General features: G+C 47.6%; 1 protein-coding gene across 5 annotated transcripts in view; it reads right to left on the bottom strand.

Moving 5' to 3' along the window:
• LOC111865593 (putative polypeptide N-acetylgalactosaminyltransferase 9) overlaps positions 1-18,398 on the bottom strand; it is a 292,001-nt gene that overhangs the window by 157,539 nt on the left and 116,064 nt on the right. For all 5 annotated transcript variants that reach the window (XM_023853762.2, XM_023853761.2, XM_023853764.2 and 2 more), the window contains one exon: positions 6,712-6,784. The gene's annotated coding sequence lies outside the window, so the exon portion shown is untranslated. The remainder of the gene's footprint in view (positions 1-6,711; positions 6,785-18,398) is intronic.

The raw sequence follows: 18,398 nt of genomic DNA, 5'->3' as shown, positions 1-18,398 counted from the left end.
AGAGCTCAAATGGTTAGTCGGTGGCTTCCCACCGCGGCGGCCCGGGTTCGAGGCCGTGTCTTGTCAAGTGGGATTAGGTGGCCAAACTGGCGCTGTGGAGGGTTTTCTCCGAGTACTTCGGTTTCTCCTGCCAATCTTCATTCCACCAAATTCTCCATTATCATAATCAACAGGGGCACGTACAACAGGCCAATCAGTGGCCGCAGTGCCGAGTGGACCCAGCTAGACTTCACCCCCCAATATGCGAATTAAAAAAAATTAATACCTTGTATTTGGGAAGTGCCGGGTTCGATTTCCAGTCCGGACTATCTTCAATCGCTCTTTTCTGTTGATTTACTAAGCCTCTGAAAGCAAATGCTGGAGCCTTTCTTCAAACAGACCACGGCCGCCTCATCTCAAATCTTTTTCAGTAAATTATTAAATTATCTAATGATTTCAAATTCTCACAGCGGAAATCTGTCTCCTGAGATATAACGGCATGTATTCTGTTAAAGGACAGTCGACGTTTCGGAGGGACATGCTTGTCCCATCTACATGGCCGAAGAATATGCCAAGCATGAAGCCAGTGCTGCTTGCTTCGTCCCGCTTTCTTGGTTGGCTTAACCTCCAACGTTGAATGCGGGCCATATGTTCCTCCGAAACGTCGATGGCCTTCTAACAAACTACAAGACGTTATATCCCAGAAGAGGATACTGTTCATACTAAATTACCGTCCTTCATTTGACATCCGCTCGTTGAGATGGACGCCAATGAGAGACGTCTGTATACGCGTGTGCTTACGTCGCGACGCTCTCAGAGGCTCAGACTCCACAGCGGCGAACAGTACGACGATTGCTGAAAGCAAAAATGTCAACTTATTCGTGTGCTTAATTAATTAGTGCTTGGGAAGTGGAGGTATAGCTCCACTATTCTTGACTTCGGAACTATATGGAGGTGAGGGGTCAGCTTCACGCCCCGGCGGCTTTTCCTCCCGGGAAAATATCCCCTGGTGCCCAGTGTGAGCACCAGAGGCGGTCTCGACGCTGCGGAATATAGAAAACTCTTGTCCCCACAGGGACTCGATTCCCGGCCGCCTAGTCGCTATACTGAGCTATCGCGATTCACGAGTGTGGAACAATAAATTTGAAAGGAATTTGAAGGAGGAGGTTGTGTTCGTCATATTTGCCTGGAGAAAATGGAAAATCCAACGGGGACCCTCAATCAGGTGGGACAGTCTGTTGAACCTGCTCACGCTGGTTCGCTCGCGGATTACTTTTTGTCTTCTACCCTGAAAATGGAGACGATACGTTACTCCGAAACGTCGGTTAACACAATATCTACACGACGCCACATCCCAAAAGACTGCTTTCTTCATAGTCACCTCCGTGACAATCTCAAATCTTACAAGCACAATCAGGACGGCTGGCGTACTGGTCGAGATTTGAACCAAGCGCCTCAGAAACCCAAGTTAAAGAGCGTTACCGCTCAATTAATCAGATGAGCCGACAGACACGGTGAAGCACGGTTGCTGGGCAAACGACAGAGACTGTGAAGGCAGTTCGTAACCCGTAACCCCCCAATACAAATCTCTACGGCCGCAAAACCCATCATCACGCAGCATATTATCTGTTTACAAATGCGCTGACAAGCAGATCCTTCTGTAGTTCTTATAACGTCGCTCTCTGTAGCGCAAGCTACTCAGGTCGGGTAGCATTACGGTTTTCAGCAACGAAGTCAAAAATATGTGAAAGAGAGCGCTGGTGACGTCACTTCAAGCACTATCCCAGCAGCTGCCTGAAGGCCGAGGAAGGCCATAAAACAGCCTATGTCCGGGGGAAGATTCGAACCGACTGGGTATATATGGTAAGAGTAGTAGTGATGGAAATCGAACTCGGGACCGCCAGATCTTCACCCCAACGCGCCCTACAACACTTTCAAGTAGCAGTAATGGAGGTAATTTCGAAATCCAATCTGATTAAATTCATAGCTTAATTTCTTAATGTGTTCATCTGCATGGGAGCGACAAGGAATTGTGCGCTTAATTGCCATGCATACCTGCCGTCTGGCGGGAACAGCACGCTCAAGAAATGTGTTCCTCTGAGAACTGTTACACGCAAACGAGGGGTAGGAATAACATCAGATAACAGTAATCCTGCAGAGCCCCTGGGTATTCTGCCACGTGTTTGCCATTTCCCACGGTCATGTCAGTTCTGTTACAGGCATAAACTCAGTGTTGCGTGGCTGAAGCACAGTGGTTACTATATGTACCACTTGCGCTAACATTAACAAAATCCTCACGGACTGAACTTCACGACACCCACAGTGGCTACACTCTACTACACTTCCGAACGCTTTACCCTGTCTCGAATCTACCTTTTCTCGCAGGACAATCAGGTGCTGCCTGGAAACCTGTAAAGCTGGAATATTCTGCCCCCCCCCCTAAGTGCAGTATGACTCATTCTGTCTCTCTGCAACTTCCGTGCTTCAAACGTTCATCACAACGTCGTGGCAACGCCACACAACAGTGATGTTTTCTCCTGCAACACCTTTCTTCCTCTAAAATACACTGATGATCATATGCACCACATTCTAAAGCAATGACCGTTCTGTACACAGTGCATCCATCCATTCTAACAGACATAACGTAACTCTGTAACTGCGAGTATGAACTTTATCAGAACTGGACTCTTCTGTGTGGACGGAACGCCGAGACAGACACCGTTATTCAAGCCTGGATAACGCTGGCCCCTGCAGGTTTCGCTCGTACTACAAGCATCGCAGATGTGTAGGAGCAGTTGCCAGCAGCACACGGCGCTCATGCGAATCTCTCATCAAGCACAGACTGAGGGCATTGAGGGAGAGGAAATGACAGGAAGTTGAAGAGAGCTGCACAGGCAGGGCGATGAGCTGCATAATTTATACTCATCGCCATATATTATTAGGAAGCTCAAATCAATAGACGTGAGATGGGCGGGACATACAGAACGAATGGGACAGGTCAGAAATGGGTATAAATTTGGGGCTGGAACATCTGAGGCGGCGACATCTACTGGGAGACCTAAGTGTACATGGACTGGGTTCATCTGGCTCAGGATATGTACCTATGACGGGCAGGCTCTTCTGCACCCACTAATGAACCTTGAAGCTCTATAAAATGCAGGAACTTTCGTAACCAGCTGAGCAACTATTAGTTTCTGAAGGTATCTCTACACACTTCTATTTCGGTGCATTTGCAGTGCACGCACTCACGTAAACCTCAACAATATAACTGCACTGTTAACTTACTATAAACACGATCTAAAGTTTGTGATGATGGTATTATAAACCCTTTAAAGCCCAGTGGTAAAAATATGCACCACCCAATTTAACACATTAAAACTCTGCATTCTGCCCACAGAGTGTATCTGTGTGTTCCGTATGGTTCTCACGGTAAACAGCGACTGTTTCCCTAAACAGCATTAGCCGGTTGGGCTTTGTAGCGGTGACGTAATGTGTTTCCTGTGAGGTACGGACTGTATTTATATGTATAATGTTTAGAAGAAGTACAATCTTTAAAGGGTTAATACAATTATTGACTTTTGGACATTATCCAAAGTCCTGCTTCTGATTAAAAAAAATATTTCGGAGACTGGGCTTCTGTTCTGTAGCACCCTGATTTTGTGCACTCCGGCCGTAGATGCAAAGCCTCTTGTTGCGATGTTTGTCTTAACTCGCGCTGATGGCCATTGCTGTGTATGCTATCTTGTATTGGTGCTGGTGTCCGGAGATAGGGACAGGCTCTGTCGACTGGACCCAACTGATTACGCTTCTGCCTGAAATGCACACAACGCGTGCGATACAGTCCGCCCCACGCTAAGTACATGACAGAAAAACTGCAACTAAAAACGTCGTCCTAGACAGAAAAAAAAAATCCACCTGCTGGATATATCCTCCTGTTCACAGGAATATAATAAAAATAGTATCTGTAATCCTCACTTTCAGCTCCTGCAAATCATTCTCTACATCTTTCCGCCATACCAACCTGGGCTTTCCCACTTTCCTTATTCCTTCTGGCTTGTTTTTAAGACAGATCCCAGCCACTCCTGTCTGACCCACTCCAATGACTTGCCGCAAACACGCATCATCCTTGATTCAGCATCTGCTTAGCAGATCAGAGATCTCATGCCGACATCCTCAGTTCGTGGCTGGTTCCGAGTCTCCACGTCCCTTGCTCAGTCACTGGCCCCTCCGTGCCCCCAAACATGTGAGGAGGGGGCACGGGTACCCCCTGGGCAGACCCTGTAGCTCTCTTATCCGCCCCACTGAAACGAAATTCCTCTTAAAGGACAGGACAGTCCTCGAGGCCGGGAAGGTATGCTTCCCCACTTCCCAATTGTCTGGGCCGTGAAAGGTGCCTTGTATTGCAATCCTCAAGTCCACATTTCCATCCTCTTGGGAGGAGCAACCCTGTCCACCGCCATTTTGTGCACAATTCCTCTTTTCCTCCAGGAGACAACATCGGACCCCTGGAAAGGGTCGTTACTCCTTGCTACTCACTTCCCCGCATGCGGCGATTGAACAGCGTGCCTTTATTTACACCCTTCACTGGTGTTCATGACCACCTTACTTACGTAACCAAGCCCGTTCCCGAACCTACTTACTTCAACTCTGAAGATGGATACAGCAGTTCCTCCAAAATGTCGGTTCTCGCCCAAGTTGCACGGTGTCATAACCCAGAAGGCGACAGTCTTAAGGGTTTGCCTAGCGACTCATGGAAATAAGATGGTTCCTACTTCATTGTACACCCTGTTGGAACAGTTACCATGTTTTATAAGATGTCCTCGGGGGCGAACACGCAGATCCAGACGAAGTACGAACCCTGCCTTTGGGAGTTCGTTTCCACCGTAGAAGTGTAATGGAGTTCAGGGACACGCAGTTATCGGGGCAACGCACACGAAAACCGCAAGCAATTGCCAAGGAAAATGTCCTAATTAAGATCTTACACCGCAGCGCAAACTGAGCAGAGGGAAAAAATGAGACATTACAACCGCTAGCGGTTTGCTGTAGGGCATGCTGCATATCGTCCCCAGGAGCCCTCTATCATCACCATTGACGTTAATGGTTTTCCTCAGTCCCACTACATCTTAATGCAGGCCACGACCACTTCTTACACATCATCTCCAATTCATCGCACCACTGCTCACGCCGAACGGGAGAGGTGTCGTGAAATAAAGGTTCATCAGTTACCACGTGTCAACATTTGGCCGTACGCCCCTACATGTTGGAGCAGACTGTCACGGTCATTAAGTCACTTTGTTCCGCTGACTGCCACTACACCAGCGGGTGAGTGGACAGCTTCATGTCCCGGCCGCTTTACCCACTGGGAGAGAGAAGGCTCTTGCCGCTGCTGGAACAGAATGCAAGTTCCTTGTCCCTCAAGACGGAGCGCGGAGGCTTCGGAGAAGAAGCAGNTGCTGGAACAGAATGCAAGTTCCTTGTCCCTCAAGACGGAGCGCGGGACGCAAGGGCGGAGGCTTCGGAGAAGAAGCAACACTCGACTAGGGCCCACTGTAGTTACGGCAACACCCGCACGTCGCTTTAACAGCCGTGGCTACCGTACATATTGGAATTTCATAATATCTTCTGTTGTTCTCTATAAGGTCCGTCGTACTAAATTAACGTGGCTCCCAGGTTCAAAGTTGCTACTGAGTGCATCTCATGCAACCCCACTGATTTAAGTTCATCAAAACTAAACCCCCCCCCCGAAAACGGCAATGAATTACCTATACAAATTACGTAGTTCATCGTTAATGCAGAAAATCAAAATTCCGCGGGTCCTGTCTCGAGCCTCTGCTTCCAACCTAGGATCACTCGGAAGACACGGGTGTGTATGAGGATAATACTAAAATGGATCTTACAGAAATTGGACGGGATCCATCCGGCTCAGGTCACGGACCAGTGGCGGGCTCTTGTGAATACGGCAATGAACCATCTGGTTCCCATCGGTGAGTACATAGGAAAACAGAATTAAGGCCTTCTCTTATGTGACACAGTGCAGTCTTGTAGTTAGGTTCCATAGTCCCAGACCCAACTGCTGCCTCTGTGACGTCCGCGCTTCTACGCTGAACGTGACAGTAGGCTCCTCCGCAGCTTTTACGTGTATCTACCAAGCAATACGGCGTCATACCCCAGAAAAAATGCAAGGTCAGTAATGGCCGCTGTCAGAACCTCAAATCTCATCAGACAAAACAAAATGGCACTCCCAGATACTACTAAAACTGATACAATTACTTCCGTGTAGTTGAGCTCCAGTCGCTCAGCTACTCACAAAAATTCCGAAACATTTCATGGAACTTGAAGGTTCATAACCGTGTTCACAAGAGCCCTCCACTGGGCCCTATCCTGAGCCAGATGAATCGAGTCCACACCCTCCCATCTATGCCTAGACCCTCCTAGGGACCCTTTCATATTATCCTACCAAAACTCTGTATGGACTACTCTCCCATGCATGCTACATGTCCCGCCAATTTAAGGATTCATTACTAATAAACATTTCCGTAAATTTAGATGTATGCATGAAAACAGCTGAATCAAAAACTTCCACAAGTGAATTCCTTGTTGCCAGTGCGAGCGAGCAACCAGTTTGTGGAACACCCGGTTATTACCAAATCCAGAGGATATGGGCAGGACATGAGGAGGGCCAGATCTGAAAGCAGGCGATGTGCTCGATGTAGCAAATGGCGCTCTCCTTACCTGCGGCGAGATGTGGAGTCGCTCTCAGATCCTCACTTGTTTGTTAACGCGGCGTCCGGTCAGGGGCGCAGGTCTGCAACAAGAGAGTTCCAAATGAAACAGCTGACAGCCGGTACAGCCAGGCGACATTCACATCAAACCCACGGCTCTGCCTCAATCTGAACAGGGTGTTAGGAAAGTCTGTTCCGTCTTCGGTCATTTGCGGACTCAGATATGAAAGGACCGAGAAAGTTGGATCATGCGGTAACGCTTCAGATGACCGGTTCAAAACTCGGCTGGGACACCCGACTTTCTTCACTCAGCCTTCCGCTGTCTTGCTCAGGCTCCGCCAGTACTTTGCGGTACGGCATGACAGTTTGCTTATAAATCATACACGGAGTCCGCTTAAAATAAAACGATGTTTAGGAGCAACATGTAGCCTCCATCTTCAGGGCCGAAGAATAAGCCAAGAAACCTGCATGAAGTACATATGAAGCAGAGATACCTTCTGCAAGTTGGCTTCCTGCTTGGCTTGCTCTTCGACCATGAAGATGGAGGCTATATGTTGCTCCGAAACATCGTACTCTAACAGGACTATACCGCCTTACAACCCACGCTTCACAGTCACCTCCGGGAGATCCTCTGACCCAATGAGAGGTTTCCTTCTGACGCATTTCATACGAAATTATCTATATTAATATTATCCCCCGCTAAAGATTTATTAGAAAGAGTTCTATTAATTTCTTACGTAAATCTGTTTCTTCCGTTGAAACTACAAATGACTCCATTCCAATTTGAACGTCAGGAAGACACTCGCTACACTCACAAGTGCCGACACTTATGTCATTTTGCTTAAAAACAAATACTGTTTTAGTCAGTCGACAATTGTAAGCATTCAGAAGCAGCAACACATTCTGGGGCACCCTGTACATCAGTCACCAGCTACGCAACTGCGTACCTGGGGACGGAATTACTCGAGCGTCATTGGGAACTGCTCAATTACACTTGTTCGCTTCGCCATAAGCCCTGCAGCAGGAGAGCGGGCTTCCACAACAATCAGTACTTCACTGACACGGCTTTCCACTCCGCTGTGACCCTGGGTCCAACTACACCGCGGATTGAATCAACCCTCTTCGCGATACGGACGAGATATCTCGTTTAAAAGCACTGCCCCCTCTGCACTGGGCCTATTGTTCCAGAAGTTCGGTGAACGGAACGTAACAGTTAATCTAGGGGCGGGGGTGGGGGAAGTAATGACGTTTCACAAAAGAAAATCGGTGCAAAAAAAAACACTGCACATGCTCCCTCATATACCTGTACCACTGAGCTTGACTATGTTACCGTGGAAACGAACTCGATTTTTGTTCGGTAGACAATTCTCGGCTCCTATATATAAGATCCATGGAATGTAAGCGTTATGTGCTAAACTTTTCTCGGATGATAAGCCGTGTCAATGTTCAATGCTTCGGAGATATACGTTTCCATCATCAGGGTCGATGTGGGCAATAACATTTACATTAGGGCAGCCACCCATCCGACTCAGACCTTGCACCGTGTTGCTTAACCTGGCGTCCCTCCTGCGACAATTTCAGCATATCTGTTCCCCGTGGAAGGTTCGGTTGTTTAATTACTCCGTACACGCCTCTGGAACCTCAAATCTTACTGCATCATAAAATACATATTTGCTAAGCAATTACCTACAACTTCCAAAAGCCGTACACGGAACAAAGACTTATTACGTATTTGGGTCCACTACCTCTACACATGGAGCCACTGGCTAGGAGCTGGACGACCGAGGAGTCGGGGTTCGAGTCCCGGTAGGGGCAAGAATTGTCTCTTCTCCACGTCGTCCAGAGCGGCTCTGGGGTCCACCCAACCTCCTACGCAATGGGTACCCTTGGTATTTATTTCTGTTAGAGGCTGTGTAAACCCCAGGGGCACAGTGCGGCAGGAACCATTATGTGCATGATACTACTGCTACTGCGTGAGAAGTTCCCTCGTGAGCCAGGCAGGCACCAACACGACCGCGTTACTTAAGTAGCCTAAGCTCCAGGCGATGTTCCGTATGTCCGTTCCGCTTGCAAATGCGTCGAGACGCTGGGTTTTTCCGATTGTCTGAGAGTGTGACGTAAGAACTAGCTGCAGAGTGGTTGGAGCCCCTCTCGGATGGGCGAGCAGCCCATTTGTTATGTCAGTCCCTCGTCTGTGTGTTACTGTGTGTTTCACAAGCGCAATGTCTCCGGCAAAAGTGAGAAGGTAAGCCTAGACAAGAAGGGGCGGATGTCCCATTTATTCCTTGTCTTTCAGATCACCGCAGTAACTATATGTACCATCTACTTTAATACCGAATATTCTGCATTCTGCCCACAGAGTGTATCTGTGTGTTCCGTACGGTTCTCACAGTAAACAGCGACTGTTTCTCTAAACAGCATTAACCGGTTGGGCTTTGTAGTGGAGACGTAATGTTTCCTGTGAGGTACGGACTGGATTGCAATATATTAAGTAGACGAACTGGGGGGTTAAGCGGCCGGAGCGTGAAGGTGAAGGTGCCGAGGTAGAGAACTGTGAAGGTATGCCTTCACTTCCGCACACGTCTTCATGGCGCAGTGCTTAATTAAGTATAGAGGCTTCACCTTTCTTTATTTAGATGAATTACAAACTAAATAAATATGAGGTCAGATTCACGCTCAAGCCGTTTCAACCCTGGACTTGTGTCTCTCCCACGACACGGATGGCAGATGTAATGAGAGCAGTAAGTGCTGATATCTTTCCGTATCAGTGGAACTAGGGGTCCTTTGTCAACAGAGCTGGATTGTACCTAAAGCAAAAGCGTATCGCGCTGCGCGCGCACGCACACCCAATATGAAATGCATTTCGCTGTAGCAGTCTGGATATGGTTATTCAGTTACTGACTCGAGACAAGGCAGTGTGGACTGATCTGGTATTGAGCGAATCATAAATTGTAAAACAGCTTGAAAGGAAGTGTTCGTGGACTCATCGAAATATCCAACTATATTTCCGTGGAGTGTATGAGAAAAATCATGAGAAACCTCAGCCAGTATAGCCGATACCTCGGGACATACTGGAACGAGTTCTCCCAAATAAAACTCGAGAATGTGCCCTTTACAATACATTGTACATTAAACAACTTCCATTAGGCGCTGTAGGTCTACAAGCTGAGCTACTGAAACCGTCGTTAAATAAACAAAGTATCGGTTAATCTGCCACATGAACCGTACGAAGTGTGACGCTCCTCGATACAGACTTAATCTTGTCGGTTTTCCTTCTCCCCGGTGCAAGTATTTTGTTTGGGACGCCCCGAATCTGTGATCTCCCTTCAGCACGAGCCTCCTCCGCAGGTATCAGTACATCTCCCATACCAATCTGTACAGTCTCAGCTTTCGAACACAACCATTCAGTCTTCATACAAAGTAACACGAGATTTCCAGCTGACTGTCGGGCAACCACATCACCTGCTGTTCTGCGCAATCGAACGCGCACCTGTATACCCCGCCAGAGGGCAGTGCAGTCAGCAGTGATACAGACTACAAGGCGAGATGCGTACAGAAGAGCAACAAATCGCAACCCTGTGTACCGGCGCAGATGGTCGCTGCGTCCCCACTAGCTCTTAACTCTGATATTGATGCTATGAGAATATCACCCTTACTGACAAGTCAATGAAAGTGTCTCATCGCGAAAGCAAAGGCCACGGGGGACGTGAACGTGTTCTCGAAAGGCAGAATAATCCTACAGAGACGTTTTGTCTGTGTGCGTGCGTCTCATAAACACATGCCGGCCTGTTCCGGCCTCAATTATCGAGACTTCCCCACGCACGCCGTGTGCGCATGTTCAGTGCTTCCGAAATTCCGTTTCCTTCCCTTCTGCCCCCCTTCCGAATTCAGCTGGCTAAACACGAATAAATAGCAACATAAAATTATCCCTGAGATTAATCAAGCACCATGCCATGAAGACGTATGGAGGAATAGAGGTATAGCTCCAGGAATTAACATCGGCGAGTAGTCTGGTGCCTACTGGTTAGGAAGCTGGATGAGCTACTGGGCCCGTCTGAGAAACTGAAGGTGGGGTTCCTTTTATCCCCCTCATTTCAAAATATCTGACTTTAAGTTAAGCAAAATTACTGCCACATGAGGACAGTAGGACAGTACGTGTATCGCGTGTGGCAGTCGTGAAAACAGTGGAAAGTAACTGCAGCATTTGGGTCACGCCAACGTGTTGCGTTGCGTGAGTCATATGAGATCCGGAATGTGAGTTCAGTACATGAGTCACGCCAACGTGTGCTGCATTGTGAGTCGTATGAGCGATGGAATGTGAGTTCAGCACGAGTCACGCCAACGTGTCGCATTGCGTGAGTCATATGAGATCGATGGAATGTGAGTTCAGTACATAAGTCACGCCAACGTGTGCTGCATTGTAAGAGTCATATGAGCGATGGGATGTGAGTTCAGTACATGACGTGAGCCGTGCAACGTGAGAATATCATCAAAAAGGAGAGGTTCGCAACACATCCCTCTACTGAGATACTCGTATTACGTGTGCTGTACGAGTTCTCAGGTTATATAATTATGGTTTCTATCGTACGTTGAAAATATCATCACGTGATTGACTACAGACGGAGTGATTTGATCTATTGAACAGTTACACATAGTAACTAGAAGTAATTACGACAGTCTCACTAACTTACACAGTCCAATGATCACTGTAACTACAACACACATAGAGCCTTCTAAGTCTTCATTAGCCGTTGCCTGGTAGCGACTCCCAGTAGTGGACATTCCCTTCCTCTGTATTCCTGAAGTCTCCCCGGCTTCAGCTACCACCTTCTCACAACTGCACCTCTCGACAAGTCAAAGTCAAAGTTACTTTACGACTGCTAGTTTACGCCAAATCAGTACGTCTTGGCGTCAAGCCCTTTGAGGCTCAGGACCAGATAGCCCCGGCACGGACCGCACGGAAAACTTCCATTATTGCGTGTTCTCTCGTAGCCGGGGAAACAGCGTTTCCACAGAGGTGCTCCCTAGCAATGGCTGCTAACATGGCACAACATAATCTGCTAACTTTGTAGAGATTATGTAACGATGCATGGGTCCACGCGATGAAGACGCAGCATTCAGTGCTCGGGGTGTGACGACCAGAAGAGAAACAAGTGTGAGAAAACAGCGTAGGCGCAGAGCGCCGTTCCCACTCCAATTTGTACATTTCCTGGATTCAAGTCTACGCGTGTCTGTCAGATGTAGCTACTACTGAAAGGAATGATTTATGTGGAGAAATGCAATTAGAAATTATGCAAAGCCACTTGCTTCCGGTACGCGATAATGCAACCACTGTAATATTAACAGGCACCGGAGCCACTGCATATATAAAAAAAGTGACAAGATTTTTCTAATGAAACGAAGTTTACTAAACCTTCGCTAATTCGGTTACAGTTAATCCGAATGTCTGGTAGTCCGGGTCGCAACATGAAAAATGGAGAGTTAAGTGCATACTGTAAGAGACGTGAAACTTATGAGCGAGAGGACTTTCAGGCTGTGCTGAGGGCAGCTGGACAGACTGAAACCATGCAAGAAAATATCCAAGATTGGCTTTAGCTGGATGAAGGAGACCCTGCATTTCAGTGGTATTTTTTATTTTCATCAGCACTATCTCCATCACTATATTTTCCATTTGTTGTTTCTTATTTTCTTTTGTCTTTTAGGGCTATCTTTTGTTTCATTAATCCCGATCATCGCTTCCTCCGGACTAGCGTCCCCATATTAATCGGAATTAGCGAGGGTTTACTGCGCCTTACAAGTATATAACACGTGAACTGTCGGCGCGAGGCGTCCGCGCCACAGACGTGTATCTGTAGCACTGACAGCGGTAACAGCTGACACGGTTCAGATGCATTCTACTGCACAACCCCACCCAACGCTTAGCCTTCCAAGGCAAACTGGAATCTACATGTACCGCCTGTATCAGTAACGATGAGACTGCATTTTGCAAGCACAACCTCCCAACCTGCGTCTCGTGCCATTGTCACAGTCCAATGCGTACCAGTTGTGCATTTCCCTGAGGGTAAAATGGCTAGGGCGTGAAGATGACCACTCAAATCTACTACAGAGGTCAAGAATGGTAGAGCTGCACTTCCACTGCTCCATACGTCTTGCTGGCGTAAGCTTAGTTAGTTAAAGAAAGGGCCACCTTTACCTTATCGTTTCCAACAGAACAGTGAAGGCCGTGTCAAAACACCCGGTGTCATGTCTGCCTGCTCTCAAGACAAGAGGATACGGACACAAGGCTTTTCCAAAGAGTAAATCTCTCTCTCGCGTGCTGCAAGGAAAATTGCTACACGGAGAATGGCTGTAGAGTCTGCGCAGTAAGTGTTGGCTTGCGGCCTTAGCGAGGAAACGAGACAAGAAACTGACAGAAAGAGACAGAACAATCAGCCCCAGCCTCTAACAGAAACGAGTATCAGGAATCTTCCTGGGAGTAAGGGACGGCCGGAGCGTAAGGCTGACAAACTCACCGCCATCTGTGAGCCGACTGTCTATAGACAAAATGTGGGAGCCTCGACGTCTCACAACCCTATGGGCCTCCACGGTCTGCTACAGGGATAGCTTGGTGTGTAAGGCTGACAATCTTACCGCCACCTATGAGCCAATTGTCTAGACAATATGTGCGAACCTCGACATCTCACAACCCTATGGGCCTCCACGGTCTGTTACAGGGAGAGCTCTCACCAGCGAGGAGAGTAACCACGTGACGTGCGCCTATTCTAGCACGCAATGTGCAGGTGAGCATCGGCTCCGCGCAAGAAGGGGACAAGCAGATGAACGCATAAGAGTCACTAATGTTAATACCGAGGTGGGGAAACTGTCAAGAACCTGTGGGCAGTGCTGAGGGTTCCAACCGACACCGGGCGTTCTCACGGCAGTGTTATCGTTGCCAGCAAAAAGTCTTTCCCTGATGATGGAGGAACCAGTTAACAATCTACCATACTACACGGGGGCAGGTCTCACAAGAATGTAAACTTCGTTATTGGATATGAGGTTCCTACAGCGATGTCTACAAGCCGTGAAGGCCAGCAGATGTTACCCAACTTTTCAAAATAAATCACTGCCTCCATTTTCACGGTGGATAAGCAAAAACAAGCGAACGGCAAGCTCAGCTCAGCTTAACTGAACTTCCTACTTCGTTCTTGACAATTGCATGGTTTAGCAGAACTTCAACCCTGAAGATGAAGGCAGTACATTCCTCTGAAACATCCGTCAACTATTACCAGTCTATCTGGAGTAACCTCCCAAAAGAAAGTACAGTAAAACCTCGCTAATCCGGAGTAATGAGGGGATAATCCGGATTAGTGAAGCAAATGGCAGACTGAAGAGACAAAAACGCTCAGAACACAAACAAATGGAAATGTAATGACATGAGCAGTGCTCACGAAAATAAATAAAAAATATTACTCTAGAGCCTTTGTTTAAAAGCTGTAATTTATTCAGCGGCAGAAGGCTCACAAGTGTTACTGGTTTTTTGACGTCATAATGCAGTGAATCGTCTGCCTTCCCAAATGCCACGTGTGCTCAACTGCGCACAGCATTTTCATATTTCGATCCGGAAAAGCGCGTGATGCCCGCAGTCTTCATTGCACGCCCATTCCTCGTCTCTCGCTTTCTAACCAACCAGTCGAGTCATGTCCACACTCCAGTCAAATCTATCAGGTGAGCACATGAAGGCATGGAGTACGCCTCACAGTAGCGGCAACTTCTCCGGCCTCGGTGTTATGCGTGTAATCGAAACGTTACTCTGCAGGCGTCTTGTTGAAAACATGTTGTTTGATCAAATATTATGTTCCATCGTCCTGCTTTTATTTAGGGGGAACACGGTAGTGAAGTTTGTTGACGTACTATGCTACAAAGGTCGCGGATTCGAGTCCTCATGATGTGGATTCTTTCTTCAATTGACCCAATCCTTCCAGCAGCACTATGGCCATGTGGTCGACTCAGCCTCTAACAGAAATGAGTACCAGGAGTCTTCCTTGGGGTAAAGGGCGGCCGGCGCGTAAGGCTGACCTCAACGCCATCTGTGAGCCGATTGTCTAGAAAATGTGGCAGCCTCGACATCTCACAACCATATGGGCCTCCATGGCTTTGAATTTACCTGCTTTTATTCAAGAACATAGTTTCGGAAACCGAATCCAGACTCCGAAACGTTGTCTCCAAATATGAACATAATATTTGTATGAATATACCATCGTCACAGACTTTTAGAGATGTCTCTAGCTTAACACAAACAGAGGATTCTACAGTTCTCATTACTGTGTAAAACAGCTTTGAGCGTACCTCATACTCAGAACAGGCGTTGTCACGGAAAAGCAGTCAGTCCTCTGTGATGGACGAGATATCTGGCATGGCGGCTTTGGTTCCCACGGACGAGCACTGTCACGTGATGTACTGTGACTACTAACAGGGTTTCGTCAGAGTGACTTTACGACTCGCGGTTTACCGCCAATTAGTTCGTCTTGGCGACAAGCCCCTAGAGGCCCAAGACCAAATTTTTTATTTTCCAACTGAACACTTGCGGTTATAACCCTTATGTAACATCTTCTCGTCTGTCGTTTACAATTGCTGCAGGTACTCGCCAGTGCAGTCATTCTCAGGTCCTAGTCCCGCGGGACTCATGACCACATTTTACTGTCTCAGAGACTCCCTCAAGCTGGAGGGCCATGTCCCTATATTTATATCNCTTGGTGCTCGCGACCATATTTCACTGCCTCAGATTTGAGATTTCCCTTTTCGTCGCCTCCTACTACTCCCAGGGTCACGGTGCATATATTCGACCCCGCCTCCACACGGAGTTTGGATTGTAACTGTCCTACTTATAACATCTCGACACGGCACACGTAGAAATCACCTTTCACCTCCTGTAGTGCAATTGTTGCTTGGCGGTGACATGATGTATTCCTTTGTTGCGTGCACAGCCATCGGCTCAAACCGCGTATAAATCACCATTCCTCTGAGCTTTACAGGCCATTACTTAACATCGGCTGTCGTACACCTGCTTAAGTTCGTGGTCGTCGCCTAGCAACGGGTCTACATGCCACAGTATATTTAGAGCAGAATCTAGTAACCTTCTTATGATGATGTAGCGATTTGCATCACTACCTGGCAATGATGCAACTTGAAAAATGTTTCAACCACAGTTTATCCCCGGAAGTGTTAAAACACATGACTTGGAAACGACATATAAACTATCGCCCGTACCGGCATTTCTACAAACTGGGACCGTACCTCACAGGAAACTGTCCTTTGTTATGAAGTACGGACCGGTTAACGCTTTGCATGGTGATAGTCTGTTTAGTGTGAGAATGATATGAACATATCAATATATTCAGTGAACGAAAAGGAACATTTTTATGAAGCAGACTGTACACACAGTCACCACTGCCGAATAATTAAGTTACCAGGAGGCACCCAAGCACAAGGAAAAGATTATTAGATAAAAGTAGTGAGAAAGGAAGCAGATACTTTCAGGAACGCGGCGGAAATAGATATAACCCAAAGACAAACAAACATGGCTTTCAGTCCTCTGTAACTGGCCGCGTTTACTTTCCATCCGGGCGATAACACTCATCTGTCTTCCAAGTGCCCAGTCCTGCCACCAGACCGCGTTACGAGCGCAAACAAAAGAGCGGAGTACCAGAAACACTTCTTGTTCTCTCTCTTCTCTTTCTCGTATTATTATTATTATTATTATTACTACCATCCCTCAATGCTTCTGCTCTGTTCTCCTGCTGCCATCTACCGTGGGTTCAGAGAACCATGGCATGCACGGGACGAAGGAGCGCGGACAATGGTCACAGAGACAGGCCTCATGCCATCGGCCTCTCAGACAAAACCAACTATGACAGGAGGACGGGCTCTGGTTCACTTGGGCCCCTAATGACTGTATGGTCCCTTCAGATTACCTAACTCCTGCGTCAACTGTTTCAATAATTTATCCTTTATTGTCGCCATGGAAGCAAAGCAAAATAAACATGAATAGTTTCTACGCATATTCTGTCCGTCTCTGGAAAAATAATGACGTCATGACAACTGCAAGCGTAGGGGCCGTGAATACCTCCACCGTAACCTCGCGAGTCATAGGAGGCCGGGGCCACCCTGTCTCTGGGGGATATAAATACGGGGACCTGGCCCTCCAGGTTGGGGGAATCTCTAATCTGAGACAGCAAAATATGGTCATGGGTCCCGCGGGACTCAGACCTGAGACTGACTGCGCTGGTGAGGGCCAGCAGCAACTGTATACAACAGACCCGTCCTCTCGTCAGATAGGATGTTATATAAGGACTAAGACCGCAAGGTTCAGTTGAAAAAAAAAAAGACGCTGGTCGTGAGTCTCAAGGGGCTTGTCGCCAAGACGAACTGATTGGCGGTAAACCGCCAGTGTTAAGTAACTGTTACTCTGACTCTGTACGCGCAGTGTATTGCGGGAAGAGGACTGTTACAGCGTGTTAGTTCTGCAGGGCAGACACGTGGGAACAAAATGAAACACTTCAGGTCTTCAATGTGCGGCAACAAATATTAATACGAGGGCTATATATTTTTGTCGTTGACATTACGACTGCCAATAACCACACTACACAACGTCCATTATAAAAAGGGTAAAGGTATCCCTGTAACAGGCCGTGGAGGCCCATAGAGCTGTGAGACGTCGAGGCTCCCACATTTTCTTCTAGACAATCGGCTCAAAGATGGCGGTGAGGTTGTCAGTCTTACGCTCCGGGCGCCCTTTATCCCCAAGAAGATTCCTGGTTCTCATTTCTGTTAGAGGCTGAGTCTACCCCAGGGCCATAGTGCGGCTGGAAGGATTAGTTCAATTGAAAAATCCAATAATTTCATGGGGAATCAAACTCGCGACCTCCGGGTATGTAGCATAGGATAGAAAATGAATATTAAAGTGGAATCACAACAAAAGACATCGTTTTAACAGCCATGGTTACCTTACAAATTGGCAACAATACAAAGTTTCATAATGTCTCTGGGTTTCTCAACAGCAAACTCACGGGGAAACGGCTCCGGTTTGTCGGACCGATGGCTAGAAATCGGCGCGTATCCTGAAAGACCTGCGCCCGGCCGTCTCGACACGAACTTCCTTTGTTTTACTCTGTCTTCAAGCGAACACCGAGTTGGTTCCCGAGCTCCAAGTTGCTACTGTTAGCTTCTCGTGCAACCCCCTCCCCAATATTAAATTCGTCAAAATGTACAGCCCTTGGTTTGGAAGCCCCCGCGGCCTGTCTCAAGCCACTGTTCGTAGCAATTCCGACGCCCCCGCTTTCATATCGTCTCTATCGGAAGGGCAAAGCGTGGAGATTCTCTTACCAAACCAGGCTCCCCCCCCCCGAACAATAGTGTCTCTCACTTCTCTAACGCCGTTCCCCTTCATTTGCCGTCTACTATTCATTCTAGCCTCTCTCTGCGTCGCACGTTTACATAAATTCTACCGGCTTCAAGAACGGTACATACATTTCTCTTACACGCGGCTACTTTATGCGCGCGCAGTTGTCTTTATTCGCCCACAAATCACTTCAAAACTCGAGACAGCTGCGTCTGACTAAACAAAAGCCATTAGAACGATGACAGCCCATTCTGTGTTTGAAGTTAGGAACTAGGTGTGAGTGACGCGTCCACAACACGGAGCTGGCGCACTGTTGCCAC

This window comes from Cryptotermes secundus, unplaced genomic scaffold (genome assembly GCF_002891405.2).
Source record: "Cryptotermes secundus unplaced genomic scaffold, Csec_1.0 scaffold1443, whole genome shotgun sequence".
In the NCBI taxonomy this organism is placed as follows: domain Eukaryota; kingdom Metazoa; phylum Arthropoda; class Insecta; order Blattodea; family Kalotermitidae; genus Cryptotermes; species Cryptotermes secundus.
Note: the sequence above shows the minus strand (reverse complement) of the source record. Positions and strands in the feature narration are given on the sequence as shown.